The sequence below is a fragment of the Micropterus dolomieu genome, linkage group LG10 (assembly GCF_021292245.1).
Source record: "Micropterus dolomieu isolate WLL.071019.BEF.003 ecotype Adirondacks linkage group LG10, ASM2129224v1, whole genome shotgun sequence".
Classification (NCBI taxonomy): domain Eukaryota; kingdom Metazoa; phylum Chordata; class Actinopteri; order Centrarchiformes; family Centrarchidae; genus Micropterus; species Micropterus dolomieu.
This window is the reverse complement of record NC_060159.1, coordinates 25,909,123-25,921,402: the sequence shown is the minus strand read 5'-3', so window position 1 is coordinate 25,921,402 and position 12,280 is coordinate 25,909,123. Positions and strand designations below refer to the sequence as shown.

The following is a 12,280-nucleotide window of genomic DNA, read 5'->3' as shown; positions in this document are numbered from 1 at the left end:
TTTTAGGGGACACTAAACTCAACACATGGATTAGAGGCTCTTAAAATGCAACATCAGGGGAAAATCTGGAATCTATTAGTCTGAATGAATAGGTCTATAGTTTGAAAAAAGGATGGATTTACAAAACAAACATATCTAATCAATTAAATGCATAAATTGTGTAATAAAACGACGCACTGCAGATAAGAGGCAGACATTTTTGGGAAGATTCCCATGGGATTGGAGTCAATTTCATCACGTGACAGCAAAACTGTCAACGTGAGCAGATGAGACTGGAATAATAGGTCAATTTCTTTTATATAAATATGCAGTTCTAATATGAATAAACTTTTTTCTATTTTCTGATTTGTCTTATCAGGAACTTATCAGGATGGAATTCTTCTGTCTTCTTCTGATGGAAATCTGTAACAAGTACATATAGAAATATATGGCATTTTGATACAATGAAGATATTTAAAATAAATTTAAAGCTATACTAATCAGAAGTTTCACATGAACCAAATGTTTTAGCCCCTTTTAGGCTCCATCCATTCTGCTACCTTTTCGTTTTAAAACTCCCTGCTGACCGTTTTCATTTTAACACTCCGGGAAGCGTATTAGTGCGGATGTGCAAAAACGGAGGACTAGAAACGATGACGCAGACGCTCACATTTGGCTTTCTGATTGGGTCTTATAAGTCATACAAAGCAGCAACACAAGTACCAGTTCCACCTAATTGTTGGTCCATGCAAAAGAAATATCTAGTGTGGTTCTTCGTCTGTAGTACTTTCTTCTTTCAACAAATCTTCTGCAGCTGCAGAGTAGACCATCTGCTTCTTGTTTACACCGGTGCACGCATGTCCAGTGTGCGTGAACAGATACTAGATTTCAGTCGTTTTAATATAGACGCAGTCACTTCCTGCTTGTGGGAAATATACGCAGCTCAAATGCTGGTGTGGATGGAGATCGTTATGGTGTGGATAGTGTGGATCGGGCCTTAGCTCATTGGTTTGATTCAGTCACACCTGCTGTCATGAAGCTGGTTGCACTCTAGAGGATAATTGCATAACCACCCTCCCGAGCCGAGGAACCGCTTACCACCCCAAATCATCCTGAGGGGTTTATAGAAATAATCTTAAGGTTGCAGACTAGATCGGAGGCTCCCCAATTTTGAATCGTAAATATGATTATTCAGAAACCCACAGCAGCCAATGAAAGCAAGCTGACCGGGAATAACCATTATAAAATGTATAAACCTGCTGATTCCCTCTTCTCAGCCTCGAGTTCGTCCACAGTTTGATTCTCTTTCTTATTTTTCTGTGCAAAACACAGCGCACACACACACACACACACACACACACACACACACACGGTAAACCAGCTGATGACGACAGTCTTCTTCCAAGTTTGTTTCTGTCTGAAGTCACGTTTGATCCTGTGAGTTTCTGTGAGATCCCCGGTACCGGCACTCTGAAGCGGTTTAGTATAAAGGCCAAGTGTGTCGTCCTGCGTGTGGGCTGAATCGTCTGATGTGTGTGTTATTATTAAAATATTAAAAATTGTCGTTATGTCTGTGGTATCCCAGATCTATTGTTTAAGATCTGAAAATCCTCTAGTGTGCATTAGGCAGCTGCTCTGCAACAAGTTCTGATAAACCCACCTTACACTCCCTGTCCAGCACCAGAAAGACACCGTTGGAGACTAGGTGGTAAAGAAAGTAGAACATCAGCAGCTGTCCCCCTGGCATGTTTCGACTAAGTTACTAAAAGATCAGTTTATATTGCTTTACTGGTGATAATCATTATCTAAGTGGTTGATTTTTGTTAAAAAGCATTACACATGATGTCATTGGATAAATTATTAAATCCTGATATAAAAAGTATTTTTCACTATATAGGTTGATTGATATATTTCTTATATTTTGGCATGGTTAATTAACACACATGCAAACAACAGTTTTAAGCAGCTATCCAAGCAAAATTATTCCCATATGTGGATTATTGGGCTCAAAATTTGTAATGAATGAAGGGTGGTGCCCTAAAATGTGCCATGAAAATGTTTGGAAATCAACATTTTCACGACATGTTTGTGAAATAAACACTTGTGGACACCGAGAATTCACCATGTGACATGTCACCATATAATTTTATCATGCACATGCCCCAGTGTCTGTGAAATAAATCCCATCCTCACGCAGCTGATGGGGTTTAGCAACAAAGCGACAATTAGAAGTGATGAAATATGAACACAGAGTTAACGGTTATCATCTTTTCCCAAAGGGCTAAATTAAGTCCTTGCTTTTATATAAAGCTGGACATGCATGCTTCCTCTTTTGCATAAGAATATAAAAACAAGCGCAACCAAGGCAAAAACATTGACCACAGAAATGTATGAAACAGCTGAGCAGGCTTAACAAGTGAGGATAAAGGATGACAGTAAACTTGACGCATGCATGGGTTTTAAAGGAGGAGGAGAGTTTATGTAGCTAGTATTCAAACACCTCAGGCGATTTGGAAAACCCCAGAGTTAATAAAAATAGTTGGCATCAAACTGAGCGGTACTGCAGGAAGAAAAATGTTTGTTCTCTCTTGTGAACGCACTTGTTGGTTTGCTGATCACAGAAGAGTGAATAGTCTGACACATTTCTAACGGGCAGTGATTGAAAAGTAGGATATGAACATGAGCATGGCAGGAATGTTTTAACAGCACCAAAAAAGACGTTTTTGTGGTGGATCATTTGAGCATTGTGCTATAAAGTACCTCAGATCGTCAAAACACCAATAATATTCTAGGTTGAACCCTTAGAGATTTAGCACTAAAATGTTCCATGTAGAATCATAAATAGTACTTTGAATAAAAGTACAACAAAGTATAATAAAGTTTTGATAAATAAGATTCAAATGTATAAAACTACAGAACATTTTTAAAATATCTGACTTGTTTTAAATTATTGACTACTCCTAATAATTAAGATTAAATAGTGTATTGTGGGGACCAGCGAAACAGAAGCTACAAAATATACCAATATAATACTACTAAAATAATAATAGCATATATCATCTCTCAGGTCATTGCAATCATAATAATGATAACATAACAGGGCTCTCCTACATAGGCTGTCTCTATGACACAGTGACGTAGAGGAAACGCTGCCCTTGAATTAAGTTAAGTATGTTTTGTTCTGTGGAACTGCAGCGCGCCCTCTGGTGGGCAAGCTATGCAACACTCACGACATGAGGGAAGGATCCGACTCAGTTTCTCTTTTCGTATCGGCTTTTATAAACGCTGATGCAGATATATCTGCAAATAGCTTATATCGGCCGATAATATCTGCAAAAGGTTCTGGTTGGCTCAGCTGAGAACCCTTCAACAAGGTTTCTTTACATCACTGAACAGTTTCTGGTAGATCATTTCAGCATGCAGAACTACAGCATCGTCATAGAACCATAATCTCTAGCATCTGACCTTAGGTCTGAAAACCAAGACTAATAATCGTTTCAGCACTGTAACGTAGATCTTTTTATTGGGTAAGAGTACCAAAATTAAAAGGTTCTATATAGAATAATATCAGCTTGGCATAACAGACCACCCTGTTATAATGTAATGTCAGGTCTGAGAACCGTTCTACAAGGGTTTTTTAGGGCACTATATGTTTTGTGGTGGATAATTTTGGGATTTGTACCTTTCTTTTGGCTCTAGCGCACCAAGAATGTTCTATGCATAACCATCTCATCTTGGAGCTACAGAGAACCTGTCTGTCAGAATTCCATACACAAGTGGAACCGTTACGACCCGACTACAACCCGAGTACCTGTTACAGAACACAACAAAAGAAGAGCTGCGCACGTGCTGACAAACAGCCATAAAACAAAATAAAACAAGGTCTTATCCCAAAGACAGTTAAATAGCTCTTGGCTCAAAATACACTCGTTATAGTAGAGAACAAAATAACCAAAAGACATCAGCACCTATAAGCTTACAAAAAACACTCCAAAAGCTCTCTATACTAACACGACCTATGCAACCCAAGAATGAGGTACACTGATCACTGGCTCACAGCCCCCTGACTTCTTCTTCTTCTTCGATTCCGGCAGTGTAGACGCTTATCAGCATATTACTGCCCTCCACAGGTCAAAGTTTGAACTAAATTCTTACATACAGTCCTGTGTCATGCAAGAATTGAAGGACTGCCTTGAAGATCAGTTTATGCTCGTCACTGTGCTCAAACAAAGGTAAAAACAGAAAAAGCCTTAACTCCAAGTCCTGACAGTTTATTAACGAGTACATTTTTTTCTGCCCTATACTTTCTGCATTCCAGGAAAACATGCCCTATTGTCTCCAGATTCCCACATTCACACAAGCCTGAAACATGCTTCCCTACAATGCACAAAGAATAATTTTATCCACAGTGCCCGAACCTCAATCTGCACATTTTCCCTGCTGGACAAAATGTTACATAAACATCTCTTCCTAACTTTGGGTTGTATAGAAAAGTAGTGTCTGCCTCTAATTTCCTTTTCCCACCCTCGCTGCCATTCTTTTATTAAGCCCTCTTTAATTTTTCCTCTCAATTCCACTCTCCCTAATAATACATGGACATCTACTTCTCTTCCTAAGCTCTCTTTTGCATTATTATTATGTGATTATTATCACATTCAAGATGTCATTTACAATGTCAGGTCGGGCTTTAGATTTTCCTACTTTCAAATTTTCTAGAGCACCTGTAGAATCAGAGCAGATAATGACATCTCTAGGTTTGACTTCCTCAATCCACCATAGAGCCCATAAAATTGCTATTAATTCAGCAGTGAGGACAGAGCTTCCAGCCCCCTGAATTGTAGACACAAACCATTTAAGGTGCAGCCAGGGTTGATTGGAGACTTCTGATTGGTAGGTTCAGTCAGACCACACAGCCACACAGACGCCAGCGAACAACAACCAGGAAGTAGGCGGCCTCATCTCCGGAGGGACCAAACCTCGTCGGGGATTCACACAGCCAGGTTTGCATACACAGCAGAATCTGTAATGGGAACAACACAATTAATACGAACTATCTAAGCTTTGTAGAGAATTCATCTGCAAAGTTTTGGCTAAGCGCTGTTGTGTTGGGCTTTACAACCTTTCTCTAAGGAATCATAAATGTTCAATTTAGAGACATCTTATTTTTAGAAAACTTTAATATTGGGCTTTACAGTACTGAACTGTTTATTTATGGAACTACTCGAGTTCAGCAGTGTAGAGAACCTTACTATTAGCATCATAATAGTACAAAACATCTACAGCTCAAATCTGAGACACTTTCTACGAGGGTTTTTCACAGCACTAACAGATTTTCTGGTGGAGGATTTGAGTATTGTACTGGATGGCTGAGGGCCCTTGAGCACCAAAAATGTTGAATGTACCATTTGGCTTGGCACGACAGAGGGAGAGGGTTTAACAAGGTTAAATAACAGGGTTTGAAGAGGGAGGAGCTGAGCGGCTTTTTATCCCAAAAGCTTTTGTCATTCTGCTCTCGCACATATTTCCATGTTGATGCCCCATAAAATCTAGAATTTATGTGAAGAACATTCAGAAAACAGATTTCTGAGAATGACTACATCAGTCACGTCCGTTTATGAAATAAATTACCTCATGTCAGTTTTGTTCTCAGCTGTCTGGTAATAGTCGTTGTTTATGAAGCATTGCATTGCATCAAGATCTGTAATAACTTTGATCTAAAGGGACAAGTATGACATTAAAACGATGATTGGTTTTACATGTGCAACAGGTATACTGTGGTTAAATGGCTGCCTGACTACATGACCACATTTAATCCTTTTAACAGGCAGATGCATGAGGTCACTTATGTTGCTTGGTTGGAAATAGAAGATTAACTCATTACTCTAAGTTCTGCGGTAACTTAACCTAAACTAAAAACACCTGACATACATGTATTAAAACCTGAAAAGGTCACTGCAGCAGATCTGATTTGATTTGACACAAGACAAAAGAAGAAAACCACAACTAAAAAGGCAGATTCGGTCATGGGGCAGGCACACGTAAAGACACAGGAAAAAAATTATATGAAATAAATAAAATCCATACAACTTTGAGTTTATTCAGGACCCCAATCAGGGCTGTCCTGAATGGCTATCAAAGAACACCCAAACATTTTATCCACTCATTGATAAAAGCTGAGGAAGTGTTGATTCTCATATGTTGGATATGATCAATGTCAGGTAAGTGTAAAGTAACCAAAACATGATTTAGTATGACAGAAATAGGGTGACACTCTTAAAGTCAATACAACTCATGTTAAAGCTACCCTGTGCAGTTTTTGACCACCAGTTTTAATGAGGGGGTCCCTGTTTTGTTTGAGTATGCTTATGTTTGGGCGCACGCACACAGTAGCATACACATCCCTGAAGTAAGCTTTATGATGTTCCACTGACTGGTAACGCACCAGGAAATGTGCCAATGAGAGAAAACTGGCTGAGAGAGACACAAATTCTACAGCGTACCTTTTAAAGGAGACGTATTATACTGCATTTTTCAGTCCTATATTGTAGTTCTGTGACTCCTGTATGGCAGCTTTGCATGATTCAGAGTTCAAAAAAATAATTTTCTGTCTTATACTGGACCTTCATGTAGGCCTTCATTTCAGCCTCTGTCTGAAACAAGCTGTAGATGCTCCTGTCTCTTTAAAGGCCCCCCTCTCAAAACTCACTGTCTTTTGATTGGCCAAGACCTACCGCTTGCACCCTCTTCTTCTGTAATGGTTTAATAGTTACCCGACTGGAGAATTAACGCCATGACGCAGGACACAGAATGGAGCAGGTATACTTCAAAACGTTTAATGAAACAAACTGAAGGCGAGCACACTTACAAACAGAGTGGCTGAGCAGTGGGAATTCAAAATAACACGGTCCAAGAAAACAAAGGTGATCCAACAGAAAAATCCAGAAACAGGTGTGTGATCCAAAATCCTAAGAACTGACAGGGAACAGGCAGGAAACAAGCAAGATGAGACAGAGCAGTCTACAACCATTACAAAGAGGGACAGAGTGTAGACACACGATAATGACCCGACCAAGACTGAGGGGAAACAAGCAAGGATATATACACAGGGTTAACGAGCTGGGAGAAAGTACACAGGTGAGGGACATGAAACTAACGAGACACCAGCAGGCAGAGAGAGAGAGCAGGGGAAAACAGACTGACATGGAGAGGCATTACTGGGGTAACAGACACAACACAGGTTACACTAAACACTAAGACAAGAACCGAGACACAGAACGAGAAAGACACAGAGCTAATCCTAAGATACAAGACACATACTAAGTAAACTTAAAGATGCGGATGAATAAAATAATAAACAAAGCTACACGGAGACTAAAGCAGAAAGATTAAAGTCATAATGAACTAAACAGATCAGAACCAGACTGTACCAGACCAACCAGCACAAACACACAGAGTAAACTAGACACAAGAAATGACTGATGGAACCCAAAACCCAACATACTATAAGACAGATACTAAAAAGACTGAAAACTAAATGAACAAAGCAGAACAGACACAGTGTGAAATGCCATCAACAGTCTCCAAGAACCAACTCCTAATATTTGCAGAACGGTAATGGATGGAAACAGGTATTAATTTGTTGACAATTTGTGCTTTATTTGAATGGAAACTCAAGTAAGGAAGCAGGCTTAACCTTTTTCTATGATTTTTTTCCATGTATTGGTGTCAAATCCAAAAATGCTTCCACAAATTACTTTTGGCGTCACATATATATGCAAGTTTTGTCCATTTTCGGTCAGCAAAAAGAACAAGAGCCTAGTTTAGTGGAAGGGCAGCGGGGCATTCAGTGGGTCAGACAGACATTGCATTTTAGGAGCACCACCGTCTGGAGTGCGCAACATGGCTTGATGTGTTAGTTCACTGAGAAATACAAACAGCCCATGATCAATTGAATATTGTAGTTTTTTCTTATGCTTGAACTGTAGTTCAAATACAGCTTCCTCCCCTTTCCAAAATATGAGTGACCTTTCGGGAAAACTCACTCTATGAAGTCAGTCAAGTTTTTTTTGTTACTTAACACCCACCTGACACTGATCTTTTCCTCCTGATGTGTTGCTAAGAAGGACGTTAGTCAGAGCCTGAGTGACTGAAATGTTCAGGTTCCCTCTGATAGCCATCAGGGCTTCACTGTTTCATTTTTTCAGAGGCATTACTCACCGCTGCTGCAGACAGAGTCAAATTAGCTGCTGTTAGCTGCCAGTGGCACGAATGTCTTCTGGTGACCGACCAGCCAGAGGCTACACAAACCACTTAAAAACTCAGGCCTGTGTTTTTCCATCCTCCGCCATTTAGGTGATGATGGTTTATCACAACAGCGTTGCACTTTGTGGTTTATGCAAATATTTTTGTCTCTGAACCTTAACCTATCGTCTTGAAAAATTGGCCTACAGTGAGACCAGCGAGTGAGAGTGAAAAGGTCATGGAAGTATTTTGCACACTAGTAAGTGTTTATATCAAAGACAGTGAAACTATGTAGTCACCTCAAAACTGCACCAGACATTTAAATGTTCTTCACCCTCCTTCTGTTGTTCTGTCTTCTATTGATACAATATTTGATGTCTCAATGGCTTAAAGAATAGCATGTGTATTCATTATATAATCACTCAATATTTACAATCCAGCAGAGAAAGTTAAAGTAGAACTCCGAGCTGGAGCATTGGCTGTTTTCTTTCTTGTAACAATGTATGTTTACACGTGTTGAAGCCTGCCAGAGACCAGCATGTATACTCCGTGAATAACTGATGCATGCATAGCTCATTCATGGTGATTTGTTGTGTGTAAACAGCAGGATCTACAGTATACACAACCAACAAAGGCTCAAGAAAGACGATATAATCGTCAGTGTGGAGTGAAAGCGACAGAGAGCAGTAAATGTACTTTCTTTATTTTAAAAAAGTTTGAGGAAATCTGAAAAGATGTTTTTAGAAACAGCTTATTTTTCTTTAGTGCTGGGCAACAATAACATTTTTTAATCGCGATTAATTGCATTGTTATGCACAAAATCAGCAGCATGAATCATTGGAATAGAGACTCGCTGTTTGTGAGTTTCCAGAATCTATTACTGTTTACTAAATAGGACATTAACAGGAGGGAGTTCACATGGCAGCGCATCCCAGCGAAACTATCAGGTAAAATTATGTATGCTTTTAATTTAAACTTAAGTTAAATAGGCTACAGCTGTGTAGCGCACAGAAGAAGTTGCCATGGTTACTATCCATAGAGCGCCTGCCGTTTACTCGCGGAGCGCCGTCTTCTCCCACACGCTACATCCAGCGTAGTCTGCCGAAGCCTCCCTCCACTGCTTGTCTGCGTGGGTGATCCCGCCCCTCCTGTGACCCGTGGTTTGACTGTATTCAGAGCCAGTGAGCAACGGACTTTCAAAATAATAAAAAAATGCTTTAATGTGCGATAACAATTGTTAGCGTTAATTAATTAATGCGTTAATGTGCGATAATAATGCGTTAACTTGCCCAGCCCTTTTTTTTTTTTAATATCACTCTAAGAAACAGTGAGCAAACAAATAATCCATGTTTTCTGGCTGTATGACATATGTTGACATGCTAAAATATGTTAACATAAAAACACAAAAATACTTTAATATGTCATACAGATCATTTAAATTTTTGTTTTCAGAGGTTTAGGGATGTCAGAGTCTGAAATGTATCTCTATCCAAATATACCCTTGATAAATTACTATAGTGATGTATTGGGCAACTTGGGGGATGTCTAAAGCTGATGATACACGGAGCAACTTTTAGAGCAATGGTGCTGGGCAATATTGCCGTCAATGGTAATTAGTAAAGATTACTACCGTAATCCCCTTCCTCCGCCACTACCCCACCCACCCCGCCGCTATCCGTTCAAAACATAGTCGGACTTGCCACCAGCAAGATTGCCCAGCGACATTGCTCAAAAAGTTGTCCCGTGTATCATCAGTTTAAGAATAAGTTTATAAAATGTTGGTAAAATGCATCTTGTAAAATTATGACTGTTTGTCAAAATCTAGATTTTTTTTCCTCAAGATTAAAAATATAGGCTGAAATGAAATAATATTTAGACCTCATCCTTAAAATCTCCCTCTTTTTCTCGTGACAGTGGCCCTATCACCATGTTGTAAATAACAACTCAATAGAGCTGAATAGAATTTCAGTTTGCCTTGAAATCTTAACAACAACAACAACAAGTCTCTCTTTAAACAGTCCTCAGTGAGTCAGTGAGCTGAAGCATTTTCTGTCTCAATGGAAAGTGTTCATAGTTCACAGTTTCTCTCTGGGCACCTTTTCACGTGGAGCTCAGATGTCTGCAGTGAGCCATCAAATGGACATTTCTCAGAGAACATAATTCTGTCAAACCTGGCATCCTGCTCCATGAGGCACCTCGTGTAACGTCGCGAAGCTCCTCGGAAAAAATAAGTGGGTCCAATTTTCTGTCTTTGAGGATTTCTGACACACAATAATCTCACCCCAAGACAAAGTGGGCAGCTGATGGATGTTTGTGGAGCCAGCCAGACACCACAAATCATCCCTAAACTTCTAATAAACACAAGGTGAGCCTGACAGATCGTCTTTCTCAGATTTGTACACGTTTTCTATATAACCTCAGCATGTGAATAAAAGATGAAGCCTCTTCTGTGGTAGCTGCTGAAAGGCATTCTGGGAAATGCATTTCATTCCAAACTACAAAAAAAAAACTGGTCCTTTGAAAAAGCTCCTGGAGTGTATTACCTTTCCTAAACATCAGCATGTATGCTAACTGCAAGCTAAATGGATCCACTGGTTCAAAACACTTATGCTTGATTAGGATGCTACCATTAGCTGTGCTTTCAGGTGGATGCATCGGTTACCATGCTAATACGTATATGGTGGCACCGTCGGCCAAACTACATGACGTGCCCCAAAAAATGTGATCTCTGGTGCGTATCAAGCATTAGAGCCTCACTGTTTTGCTAGCATAGCAGACCTATTATATTACTTACTTGTCAGGAATGTGTGTGGTGAAGCAGGTCGGAGTACCCAAAGAAGAGGAGGTACGGTTCAACGGGGGTTTATTGAGGCGAAACAAACAAAAGGCGAGCACACTTACTGACAGAGTGGCTGGTAACAGAGTCCAAAAAACAAGATAATCCCAGCAGAAATCAAAATCCATAGAAACCGGGTGACAAGACGAGAACGATGAGCAGAGCAGGCTACACAGGACAGGACAACACACACCAAGACACTGTAATGACCGGACAAAGACTAAACAGAAACACCAGGTATATATATACACACAAGGACTAACGAGCAGGGCGGGAGTAACACAGGTGACAGACATGAGGCTAACGAGACACAGGCAGGGAGAGAGCAGAGGGGATAACAGAAAGACAGCCAGGCAGAGGGATACTGGAGGGAACAGACATGACACAGGTTACTGAACACATAACAGATCAGAGGAATAAATATAAACGAATCAAGACACAAGAAGACACATCCCCACCAAACTAACACAGACTGAAGCTAAGTAAAACACTGAACTGGGAACTAAGGCATCAAGAAGACGGACATGAGTGAAACCCAAAACACAACAGACTATATAACTGATACTGGACACAGGACAGAACCCAAAACACTAAGACATGAACCGAGACGCAGAACGAGGAGCTAAGACACAGAATACAGAGCAGACTAAACTAAAATAATGTAGACGAGGAACAAGAAGTAAATACTAAAACATAACCAAGGCACAGGACTGGGAACAAAGACATAAAACCAAGAGGCACATAGATCTGCATCTCCAAGAACCTTTCTAAGTTCTTCCCTGTCATGGAGAAAAGAAAGGTCAGGTTGCAAACACAGCCGCAGCCGTTGTGTGAAGCGTAATTGTAGCAAAATGCCCGTGTCTTTTACTGTGGAAACGCCGACACACAGCCCAGCTGAAAGAATAAGGCTGATTTTTTCATACAGCTCATAAGAACACATCGAATCAACGCAATATTATAGGCTACGCCTGTTCATTTAGGCATTCACACTGACTCCCTGCATGTGTCAGATGCAGGCGTGCTACTTAGACCATGTCGTATTTCTGTAGTGTTGCAGTTTAATTCTCGTTCATAAAATATGACGCTCTGCTGACAGTGGACTTGTTCATGTCTGTGATTGGTCATCTGCTGCTAACACCGCCTCTCTTATGTGAACGTGCTCACGGCTGGATTGGGAAACTTTGGGTTGACTTACCGAGTTGATAACCAGCTTCGTGGTACCGC

The 12,280-nt window shown here is 40.2% G+C and overlaps 1 long non-coding RNA gene across 2 annotated transcripts in view; it reads right to left on the bottom strand.

Moving 5' to 3' along the window:
* LOC123978382 overlaps positions 1-11,253 on the bottom strand; it is a 13,453-nt gene extending 2,200 nt beyond the window's left edge. Inside the window, exons 1-2 of one of the 2 annotated variants that reach the window (XR_006826930.1) lie at positions 11,122-11,253; positions 4,829-4,999 (exon numbers count right to left, since the gene is read on the bottom strand). This is a non-coding gene — a long non-coding RNA (uncharacterized LOC123978382). Of the gene's footprint in view, positions 1-4,828; positions 5,000-11,014 lie in introns of both variants that reach the window. The other variant, XR_006826929.1, reaches the window with a different exon arrangement.
* Positions 11,254-12,280: the final 1,027 nt, after the last annotated feature.